The sequence below is a fragment of the Anoplophora glabripennis genome, unplaced genomic scaffold (genome assembly GCF_000390285.2).
Source record: "Anoplophora glabripennis isolate ALB-LARVAE unplaced genomic scaffold, Agla_2.0 scaffold325, whole genome shotgun sequence".
NCBI classification, from domain to species: Eukaryota; Metazoa; Arthropoda; class Insecta; order Coleoptera; family Cerambycidae; genus Anoplophora; species Anoplophora glabripennis.
The window spans coordinates 425,421-437,774 of NW_019416633.1; positions in this window are offsets into that span (position 1 = coordinate 425,421).

A 12,354-nucleotide genomic window follows, 5' to 3' on the forward strand; every position below is an offset into this window, starting at 1 on the left:
ACATATAATATTAACAATAATACCCTACCCATATAAATAACAAAAACATCGGGATACCTATTGTCACGAAGGCAATACGGATGTCCTGACGGTGACAACGCCGAGTGTCGCGGAAAGACCTGCTAAACACCCGGAGTCGGCCGCGAGGTAGACGTCAGGTACCGCGGAAAGACCTGCTAAGTACCCGGAGTCGGAGTCCAGGTGTGTACCTTACCTTGAGCGCCGCGGAAGAGACCTGCTAAACGCTCTGGTTAGGACACCCAGAGGAGGGTTGAGTGCCGTGGAAAGACCTACTAAGCACTGCCTGGTGTAGGTGACTCCGTTGCTTTTATACAGAACGGCTGGTAGTGCCGTGTGCAACTTCAGCCGTTGAAACGGCGACTTCGTGGGCCGTGTGCAAAATCGCGGTGCGCCAAACAATTATAATACAGCGGGAGCAAAATAAAATAAGTTCATTACTAAAATATAAATGAAATCCCGAAAATAAAAAAAAGGTTCATTACACGCTTCCCCCACCCTTCCGCCACGCCACGGCTCGCCTAAAATCAAGCAACCCACTGACTTTTGACAATATTTTTTATGCACTTAACATACTTCCACAAATAAAATATTTTTACCTTGGAAAGTACTCGGATTGCCGGTTATGACAGTATTTTTTTTTGCCGCTGCCAACCTAATTTATTTAACAATCGGCCGTCAACTTTGACAGTCTGTAGGTCTTTTGAAGACTAAAAAAAAGTACTTTACTGTTTTCTCGTGGAAATGAACGGAGGAAAGTTATAAGCGAAAAACTTGAATTTACGTAAAAATTATACAATTAACCACCCTGTAAACAATCTTTCCCCCATTTTTATGACTGTGGAAACTAATATGTGGAAACTAATATGTTATTGTACATAATATTTAGCATCTATAGTGATAAATTCAGCTTTCCGAAACAAAAGGTCGCGAAATGGTCATTTCCCACCTTATTTTCCTGGACTACATAATCGCAGAAAAACATACAGTTGTTGAAATAGAATTCCAACAAAAAAAAAATGAAGAAACACGACCTCGTAACTACAAAACACAGTATGCACTGCAAGCTACTTCGGTGAACGACATGCCGTCAATGTCTTTCTACTTCAGGTGTCGAATACGGTTTATTCCAAGAAAGTGACGCAGGGGCCTTCTTGGAATTATATATCAACAAATATCTTACGGACTATATTTCATATTTGGATATTGTTGGTTTTCACTTTCACTATTGAAGCATGAAAGTACACAATAAACAAATGTTTTTTTTAAACATTTATTTTACGTATTTAAAATGTAGGTATATTATTTATATCTACTGAAATATGTTAATGAAATGTTTTAAATAACAATATTTAATGTTTAAAAAACATTTATGTATAACAGAAGATAAACATTCTCTATTTTTTTTCGAAAACCAGATCTAAATCTTTCAAAAGCAAACACTCCTTTTATTCTACATTTTCAAAGACACAAAAAAAACTCAACACGCCTTTTCACCAACGAAAAGTAGATTCCAGACAACATGTCTTCGTGACACTGCATAACTATGGGTCACCAATAGCCAAAAAGGTGTAGATATCAAATTTTACAACGATACTTCAACCAATTTTAAAGATATTTTTGGAAACTATTCTTCAAAGTGTTAAAAGTTTTTTCTAGGTGCGTTACATTTCTGAAATAGCCCAGTGGATGATAATAGAATAAAATGTAAATCACAATATGTTGGCATTAAAAACTTGATTGCAAAGAGCAAATTTAATTCTACAGGGTCGGAAAGTCCCCATGGTTCATCGGCCGTTACGTGAGAGCGATAAAGTAAGTCATAGAAATCCGTGCGATAGAGTAAGATGGCTATAATGAAAGCGTCACCGCCCATTTCGCCCTTCCACAAATAAGAAGTGGATCTTATTTGTGGAAGGGCGAAATGGGCGGTGACTATTAGAGGTCTTCATTATAGCCATCTTTCTCTATCGTACGGATTTCTATGACTTTCTTTATTGCTCTCACGTAACGGCCGATGAACCATTGGGTCTTTCCGACCCTGTATATATAAAGAACAAAACAAAGGAAACTTTTAAGTTATGGAAAAGCTCATCATCAAACATATAATTGAAATTGAGAAATAAGTACAATTAAAGTAACCATAAAAGGCACCTATTATTAACGAAAAGGCATTAAATATTTGTGATCTGAGACAACNCTTTTAAGTTATGGAAAAGCTCATCATCAAACATATAATTGAAATTGAGAAATAAGTACAATTGAAGTATGAAGTAACCATAAAAGGTACCTATTATTACCGAAAAGGCATTAAATATTTATGATCTGAGACAACTTTTTCTTAACGAAAACTGAGATATTAACTGGTTGTTTCTAATTGTCATGTAATCTCAGTACTTATTTGAAAGCTTTAAATAACAAGCCTATTAAAATTTCCCATCAACTCATCACTGTTTATGGTATGGTAAAAAGGAAAATCTATTCTTCCCAGTGAAGGGCGATCAGTAAACTCATCTATGGTAATTAAAGCAAATCAGATCAAGTCATCAAACAAAATATCTGATTTGACATATCATACTAGTTTTTTCAAATCATTATTTGATTTAGCACAAAATTTGTATCGGATGAGTTGCGAATTATCTCAGGAGAATAAACAATGAGTGGAGCGGCATCACGACCCTTCGCTGTGTAAACTTACGTCAATGTTTTCTCGTATAAAAGGAGTATGCCTTTACCAGACCTAATAAAACCTCAGGTGAAAAATAAATCCAAATTAGTTGTGCGTCAAAACAAAAATAAGTCGATGACGTTTTGAGGTGAATATTTATTACTAATCGCCAGCAGACATAGATGAATGTCCGAACACAATTAAAATAACAAAAGAGAAGAGAATAAGCATTATGTGCATTACTATTATGCATTGAATGATATTCCCAGTAAACCACGCACTTTTTTAAATGAATACGAATAAGGTGAGTTGAAATGGTAATGTCTAAGGTTATTGATTCATATTGGAAAATGCGTTTTTCTTGAAAACAACAAAATAATTAAATTCTGAAAGCTATGTTATATTTTCAGTGACTGTCACTAAAATGCAGGATAAAAAAAGTATTGTAGATTCATACCGTTTGGTGACGCTGTATTATTTTTTTTTTCTCAGAAACATATCCGTATTTTATCTGCCTGTGGATGAAACTTTTAATTGTAACACTTTCTATTTAACTTTTTTATACTGTCAAATGTTTTTGAGATATTCATGAAGGAAAAAGTAAATTTTTGTCTTCAAAATTAACTTATCTGAAGTTATTTTGCAAAATTAATCAAAATTATGATGAAGACGAATGATATAAATAATATGCATTTTCAGTTAATCTGAAAAATATTTACAAATTGTCACACAAATTTTCTGCAAAATAACTTTGGACAAGTTCATTAAAAAAAAAGTGCAAATAAACATTGCGTTAACTCCATCCCTTTTCAAGGTCAAGAATAACAGGAAAGTAAATTTCAACTGTAAATATCTGGTAAAGTAAAAGAAAATAGTCTGTCAATGAAAAGTTCTTGTCTGGGGCATCAAGAAAAAAAGTTAGAGGAAAGAGTGGTGGGAACTAAAGCAAAATAAGGAGAGAAAGCGAAAATTGGTAAAAGTCGTAATTAATGGGACATATGTTGACAACACCATTCTGAACTTATATCCCATCTCTTGTTAACCTGTTTGTAGGTATATATTTTAAGAATCTAGAATTATTTCAGTGTTTCAGGTGGGAAATTGTGGATCGTCCATATTCAGCACCAACTGATTTTCAATTATTTAAAAATATTAAGTATTTCTTGAATAGCTATTTATAATAAATTATATATGATAATAATAAACATAAATAAATATACTGACATATTTTTAATTTGAATAGTTTTTGTTTAAATCAAAATGGGCACTAATATTATCACTTTGAACTATCAGTAAATGCTTCTTTAATTACATAAAATAAAAAAAGTAGGAGGTTCGAATCAATTGCCAGCAAAATGAATCTACATGTCTATATGTTTTTGTGGTCAGTGAATCCGAATCCGGTATCCGTTTGACCTAATCAGGTCTGGGTTAATGTCAGTTCAAGGTCAAATATAGGAAATCAACTGCCAGCCGTATAAGTCAATGTCACTATACGTTTTTGGGGTCGCTGAATCCGAATTCGGAGTCCGTTTGACCCGATTAGCTCTGGTTGAAGGTCAGTTCAGCGTCAAATGTATAGAATCAATTGACAACAAAGTAAACCCATATATCTGTTTGTTTTTGGGGTTGCTGAATCCGAATCCTGTGTCCGTTTGACCCAATCAGATCTGGGTTAAGGTCAGTTCAAAGTCAAATGTAGGAAATCAATTGCCAACAATGGAAACTAATATTTATATCTATACGATTTTAGGGTCGCAGAATCCGATTCCAGGGTCCGTTTGACCTGATCAGGTCTGCTAAGTTCTAAACTCAAAACACTCAAGTTAAGCAATTATGCGTATTAAAATTTGAGTAACAAATAAGATTAAAGAAAGAAAGCTTTAACTCTGAGCCCGTGACTCTCGAAATAATTGTTTTCACATGACAAAATCATAGTATCAAATCAAATCTAATTAAGTAAGCTTTAAACCACTGTGTCAGTTAATGTTGTATATACCTACATTAACTTACACAGCGAGTCCGTGTCAATTGAGAACATATTTTCAGAGGTTTTTTGTCTTGATGAATAACATGAAATCACTATATCTCACTATTATGGAATCGAGACTACTTTTGTGGTATTGAACTATTTTATTATCAAAAGATCTGCGAAATGGATTTCTGTTACGTTTTCTCGATTTCAATTTCATTTTAACGACCAGCAGTAATCAGGGGACATGATGGTTATGTTTTAAAGAACTAATCGAAAATTTTCTAGGAAATCGAGAATCCAAACTATAAAGAAATAGTATCGAATTTGGGAGAAAACTAAAATCCTAGGCATAAATGCTTAATTTGAGAGTTTTGAGTTTAGAACTCAAGAGTATTTAGCAGATTGGTCAAACGGACCCCGGATTCGGATTCAGCGACCACAGAAACATATGAGTTTACTTTGTTGAGAATTGATTCTATAAATTTGATCATGAACTGACCTTCAACGAGAGCTAATCGGATCAAACGGACTCCGAATTTGGAATCGTCGATCCCAAAAACGTATAGAGACAATGGTGTACTTTGTTGGCAATTAATTCTCTACATTTCACCTTGAACTGACCTTAACGTAGACCTGATCGGGTCAAACGGACATCGGATTCTGGTACAGCAACCCTAAAAACATTTAGCTACAATGGTCTTGTCCTTGTCTTTTGGACCTCCCACTTTTTTTGTGGCGCTGTATTATTAATATTCATGATTATAAAGTTCTACTATTTCACTAACAAGTAAATTGACATCTACCTTACATTTTGCCAATATATAATGACACGAGCAAGGGTCTTTATATTAAATAAAGTGATATTCAGTATGAGTTGAAACATATTTGTATTTATAAAAAAATAGTATTACAATATTAACAATTATGTTCTATAAATAATTTTTACAATGGTATATGTATCTATTGGGTTTTAAAAAGCTTCAAATTTGTCACCCGGGCTATTTAGCGGTAAAGTTCTCCTACTTGAGAGGGACTGGGACAAAGGCTGTGCAAGCCCTAAGGTGTGTCCCCCGTGTGGGGTCTGCCCAGGTACTGGCTGGGCCCTGTCAACAAACAAGGGATTAACAATTGTACTCTTAAACTGTTTGTAATCGATACATCCACTACTAGATGTACCCATTTAAAATACTGGCCATTATTCAAAAAGGGCCATTGTGCCGCGGTTTCAATTTTCTCTGAATATACAATGTGTTTTCTATTAAGTGTGTGGCGAAAATATAACATTTAGTTTGTCCAACTTTACAGCTTTTATTTGAAATTGAATATTTAGTATTCTCTTTTTTTTTAGTATTTTGACATCTATGAAAGGTATTTTTACTAAATTATTTTAGCCTGAACAAATCTCTCATACTAAAAAACACAGATAAATAAAAAATTTGAATCATCACTGAAACAAGACGAACAATTGCATATATCAGGTGCGTACCAAAGTAAACAAGACTTTTCAAAAATAGGTATTTCTAGTGAGGCAACTACATGCATCGGATTCTTCACTAATATACTGTCAAAAGCTTATGACATTTGGGTGAGTAGAACGGAGTTATTGCGTCTGAAGTGACAGTATGTTTGTGTCATTGGTACAAAAATGAGCATCGAACAAAGAAAGTTTTGTTTTAAATTTGGTAAAACTATAAAAGTTTATGGTGGTGATTGTTTATCCCGTGGCAGAGTTCATGAGTGGTATACGCGGTTTAAAAACTGTCGTGGGGACGGACATAAATGATTAGCAATATGTTGACCAAACGAAATCCGTAATCACCGCAGATTCCATCAAGGCTATGAGTAAGTTCAACATAGAGCAGTCCAAATCTTCATTGATATTCATGGAATTGGAATGGAGCATCTCAAAAACATCAATTTATCGCATTTTGTCCGAACATTTGGATTACCGAAAAGTGTGTACACGGTTGTGTGCTTCTCACAAGTTGACTGACGACCAAAAATTACTCAGAATTCTACATTCGAAGGACATGATCAAAGAGGCCAAAAGAGGCAAAAACTTCCTTTACAACATCGTGACTGATGATGAAACTTGGTATTTTCAATATGATTCAGAACCAAGCACCAAACTGTCGAGTGGAAGGTACTAGACGAGCCAAAACCCAAAAAATGTCGTTTAAAGAAGTCAAAAGTGAAGACAATATTGATTTGTACGTTTACGATTCCAAGGACATTGTCCACAAAGAGTTCCGTTCACCGAACCAAACCGTTAATGCACAATTCTATCTTGGCGTTTTGAAGCGTTTGGTGCAACGTATTCGTCAGATTCAACCAGAATCTCGCCATAAGGAAGTTGGACTTTCTTGCACTATAGATAACGAACCATTTAATCGATGGACGCTTGTCAATCGGCCAAAAATCGCATTTTGACGTCAACCACTATCCGTATTCGCCTGACTGGGCACCGTGCGATTTTTATCTTTTCAGAAAAATGCATTGCCGATGAAAGGAAAGCGTTTTGTGGACGTAGAAGCCATCTAAAAGGATTGTACCAACATTCTGAGAGACTTCCCGGCTGAAGCTCTAAAACACTTTTAGATCATACAAATCGTTGTATAGACGGAATAAAATAAATCGGTTTTGCCAAAAAAAAACTTTTTGTTGTTTTTATTTTTAGTTGTTTAGTTTATTTAGTTATTTATTTAAAGTCCCTAATTGTCTATTTATTATTATTATTTCCTTTTTTGGAAATTTTAGCTGAACCCCACTGAACTGTGATAACAGAGCTTTCCCAGTGTTAGTAAATAATTGATCAAATTCTCGCTTTTCTATTCTGTGTTCATGTATTCTAACATTAAAGGTCTTCTATTACTAAACCTGTGGAGAATTTATTGAATTAATTAGTGAACTTGCATTGTTGACATCAAAGTGTCAGTTTTAAGAACGAAAACTTAAATAAAGTGAGGTGCATTTTTATTTTTTGTTTATCTGATTTTTTCAGTATGAGTTTTTTTTTAAATAATCCCTAAAATAATTATTCTCAAAAATGTTACCGATTCCTTTTCGATAGTTATAACGAGTTTACTAACTGAAGCCCGATTCTGTCCGAAAATACACAGAGAAAAATATATTATACCTACCTGTTTATTTATTTGTTTACGACGAACACGCCTATGACTAGCCGACGAAAGCCCCAAGTTTAAATAGGTATATGTGAGGACTGGGTTGTACAAAAATCTTCTTACTCAAAAAAGTTCTACTAATTCTACTGCTAGTTCTTAATGTAATACATATTTGAGATAAAACATCTCTGAAAAAAATATAACTAATAACTATTTTTTTTCTAAAAATAAAGTCTAGTAAAAATCTTTATATGTTTTTTGTTGCATTTTTTGAGGCCTTGATGCTCGTAAAAACAAATTTGAGATCCATGGACAACTTTATGAGTAACCATAAAAAAGCCGGGAAAGTACCGAAAGTTTAGGGTCGTCTAACTTTTTTATTTTAAGAGAAAGAGAAAACTTATTTTAATAAAATTTCATGGCAAAATTGATATCTTTCACCTGGTGCAAACAAATATTTGAAGTATCGTATGTAATTTGCTGCGCCCTCTATGCGGGCCAAAAAAAAATTGTCATCGAAGCGGGCTATGGCTACAAAAAATTGCTTGTTTTTTTCCTCTTTCATGCGATATACTACATGCCGCCTTTATTTTTATATTTATTACAGTTTTTATAATTTTGTTATCAAAAATGTAGGTTAATGTAGAAATTGTTTTAAACACGCCAACTACAAATTTCATGAAAAGAAATATATTATTCTTTTAAGCAATGAAACTGCAATATCTGGCACCCGTCAGTTTACCATCATAGAAGTAAGGTCCTATGATGTCGGTATCAGGAATTCTAACCCAAACGTTAACTGAAAACCTCTGTTGAAATGCAGTTTCTCCGTGCCACGGTAAATTACTATTAGTCGATTTGAAGTGAATGTTTCTTTTAAAAAATCCATTGTTAAAAATTAGACACATCTGACCAGAGAATTCTTCTGCAAATAAAAGGATCTTCCCTCTTTCTTTCTTGTCATCACCCACAGAAACCTAATCTACTCGGTTTATCTTCTTCCCTCAAGTGATGCACTTTTTTTTACCTTGTAACATTTGAAACCATTTTTTCTTAATATCCTTCTTGCACTATCCTTCTTTACATTGTAGTTTACTTCAGTCCCTCACTGTTTTGCTCATTTTTCCTATTTCCATAATTTAAAATTCTGTTAACATTACCTATTTTACTAACAGCTGATTTTATTACCGAAGGTTTTCTATATTCCGCATGTATAGAATTGAAAATGCATTGATAATACAATATAAACATATTATTACACTTGTCAATATGTGAAAATATCATTATTATTCAAAATTATAATTTTTCAAATCACAGTGAATTGTAACAATTTCCAAACCAACAGTTATGTATAAACTATAACAATCCTTAAATGATGACATTAGTGACACATTTGATTTCGTAGCATGCTACATTTAACGTAAGCTAAGTTTGTTTATGGAAGAACAATGTTGAAGGCTCAGTTTTCTCTAAAGTAAAAACCAGTATTATAATAATGTGAAAAGGAAATCTGTATTTTGTTTAAAAGAGGTATATTATATTTATTAAATTTTTTGTTGTTGACATGTTTATAACAATTTCTACGTTAACACTAATATGTTTACATTTTTTTATACCAAAATTGTAAAAAATGTAATAAATATAAAAGATAAAGACATGTAGTATATCGTATGAAAGAGGAAAAAACAAGCAATTTTTTTTAGCCACAGCCCGCTTTGATAACAATTTTTTTGTTTGGCCCGCGTAGAGGGCGCAGGAAACTACATACGATACTTCAAAAATCTGTTTAAACCAGGTAAAAGGTATCAATTTTGCCATGAAATTTTATTAAAATTAATTTTCTCTATCTCTTAAAATAAAAAAAGTTAGACGACCCTAAACTTTCGGTACTTTTCCGGTTTTTTTATGATTACTGACAAAGTTGGCCATGGATCTCAAATTTGTTTTTACGAGCATAAAGGCCTCAAAAAATGNGAGTGCGATACCACACAATCAATATTGGAAATAACCAAATCCAGAATTCTATTGTTACAGTTTAAGACGCTGTTATATTGACTGAATTCGTAAAAGTTTAAAAAATTTCTTAACAAATTAATTGTTAAATTGTCTGATTTAGGGGTATAATCCGCATAATTGGGGATGTTAAAATCGCCAACGATTATTATATCAGAGTTATATATCTCATACAATGATTCGAGGGCACAAAACAGTTTTTCATAAGAGTCTGTAACAACTTTAGGCGGTATGTAAATAACAAACATATATACATTGCGGTTATTTACCTTAAATTTAATAGAGACAATGTCAATAAAGTAAATATCGTCAAAAATATTACGATCGAATTTGTAATTGAACTCGGATGCGTTAAATTTCTTATTAATTGCCAGTAAGACACCACCCCCTTTACTAGTACCAGTAGAGATAAAATTTCGATCTGTGCGGAAAACATCATAATGATTGTTATCAAACAACTCATCATTATAAAAACTATCATTCAGCCAAGTCTCGGTAAAAGCAACAACATCGTAAAGTGCAACTGAACTGTTAACAAATAAGTCATTTATCTTAGTGCGAACGCCTCGAATATTTTGGTAATAAAATGTAAAACTAGGCGAACAGGAAGAATTGGGCTTGACCTTAAAATTATTCACAGTAGAATTATTTGATTGCTATTGTGGAGAAATAATGTTATCTCTAAATTTTTTAAGAGTTGAGATATAAACATGGCATGTTTTGTCCCAGACAGCATGGTCGGCACCAACAGGGTCTTTACTGTTCTTATTATAATTGATACAATTTATACAAGAATAATTATTAGGCCGTGGACACTCATCCAGCTTATGATTTTTAGCACATAAAGGACAAATATTAACAGAAGATGTACATTGTTTTGCCAAATGGTGATATCCACAACATTTATAACATCTCCGCAACTCAGTTGCATCAAAAACATTGCAATAATCATAGCCAACAAATAACTTACCATTATTCAATAATTTATGATATGTACTCACGTCTGTCTGAATCACGGCATGATATACCCTTCCGTTTTTTTTGGATTGTATACAAGATATTACATTAAGAATACTATTTTCATGTACGATATTAGAATTTTGGGTTCTTATATAACTAATAAGGGTAGTCTCGTCCAGCTTCTCAGATAAACCTACTATCTTAAGTCTGGGATTTAATACTGGAACTTCTTTAATTGTGTAATTGTCACTTAATTTACCATCAACAAGTTGTTTGAATTTATTATAATCTTCAGTACTTCCACAACTGACGAATAAACCACCATCTCGAATTCCCTTAACTTTTGTAATATTGACGTTAGATTCAACAGGGTGTACGTTTTTTATCATATCAAGCTTCGTTGTTGCATGATCTTGTTTGATTTTAGGTTTAACAACGAGTGCAGAGAAATAAGATCCACTTCTTATTTGTGGAAGGGCGAAATGGGCGTTGACTATTAGACGCCTTCATTATAGCCATCCTTGTCTATCACATGGATTTCTATGGCTTACTTTATCGCTCTCACGTAACTTCTGATAGACCATCGGTACTTTCCTACACTGTAAATACGGGCCTCATAATCATTCGTAAAATTGGGACAGGCAACATGCAACTAGAACACGTTTGTGTAAAGTCTTTAGAGTTCTATCACAATCGTAAGTTAAATATAAAATAATTAATAGAAAAAAATTAGGAATGAGTTACTCCATATAAATATAGTCCATAAATGATTTAAAAAAAAATCGAAAATGAAAGCAAAATACCAAATTTCAATGAAATCTCTGCACCGTTCTTTACAATTCGAAGAAATAATTTTAAAACTCTATAGTCTGATAAGGAAATGAGTAGCGAGCCTGTGTCATAGAATCCGTCTACAAAATATGTTAGTTACACCCTGTATACCAATCAAAATATTTCATCCACTCCGACTACGTGTTAAACCCATTTTCAGTTCTAGTCAATTGCCTGCGGCGTGTTATTTGTAAGCTTTCCTCCCCCAAATTTTCCATATTACTTACTGCGCCACAAGCTAAATTGAAGCTGCTTGGATTTCGTAGCATTAGGATAAGTAAAATTTTCATTGAAACTTTCCAAATCATCCGTGCTTGCTGATCATGTTTCATTCTACTCTTAAATTTACATCTCATAATGGGAAGTTTTGAAAAATAAAATGAAAGAATTAAGTATAAAAGTCCAGCTTAAATTGTAAATAATAAATAGTTGTAATAATAACAATGAAATAATCGAGAACTACGTATTTGTTTATGTTGGTGAGATCATATAAATATTTTGGCTCCTTTTTATAGACATATGTCAAGAGGAACAAAAAGAACAATGCGTCTGAAGCACAGAGCGCTTAGTTGCGGATGTAGTTAAAAATAGGAAAAAACTTGATATTTTTCATTTTATGAAAAAAAAACTCAATCTTGTTAAAAGATTCTGCTTCTGTTCAGATGTAGAAAAGTATATCTTAGCGAGTCAATGAATACAGGTGTCCCCTTTGAAGAAATTAATCCAAATATAGCAATTAATTTTATCCTCGGTATTCAATAAATAAT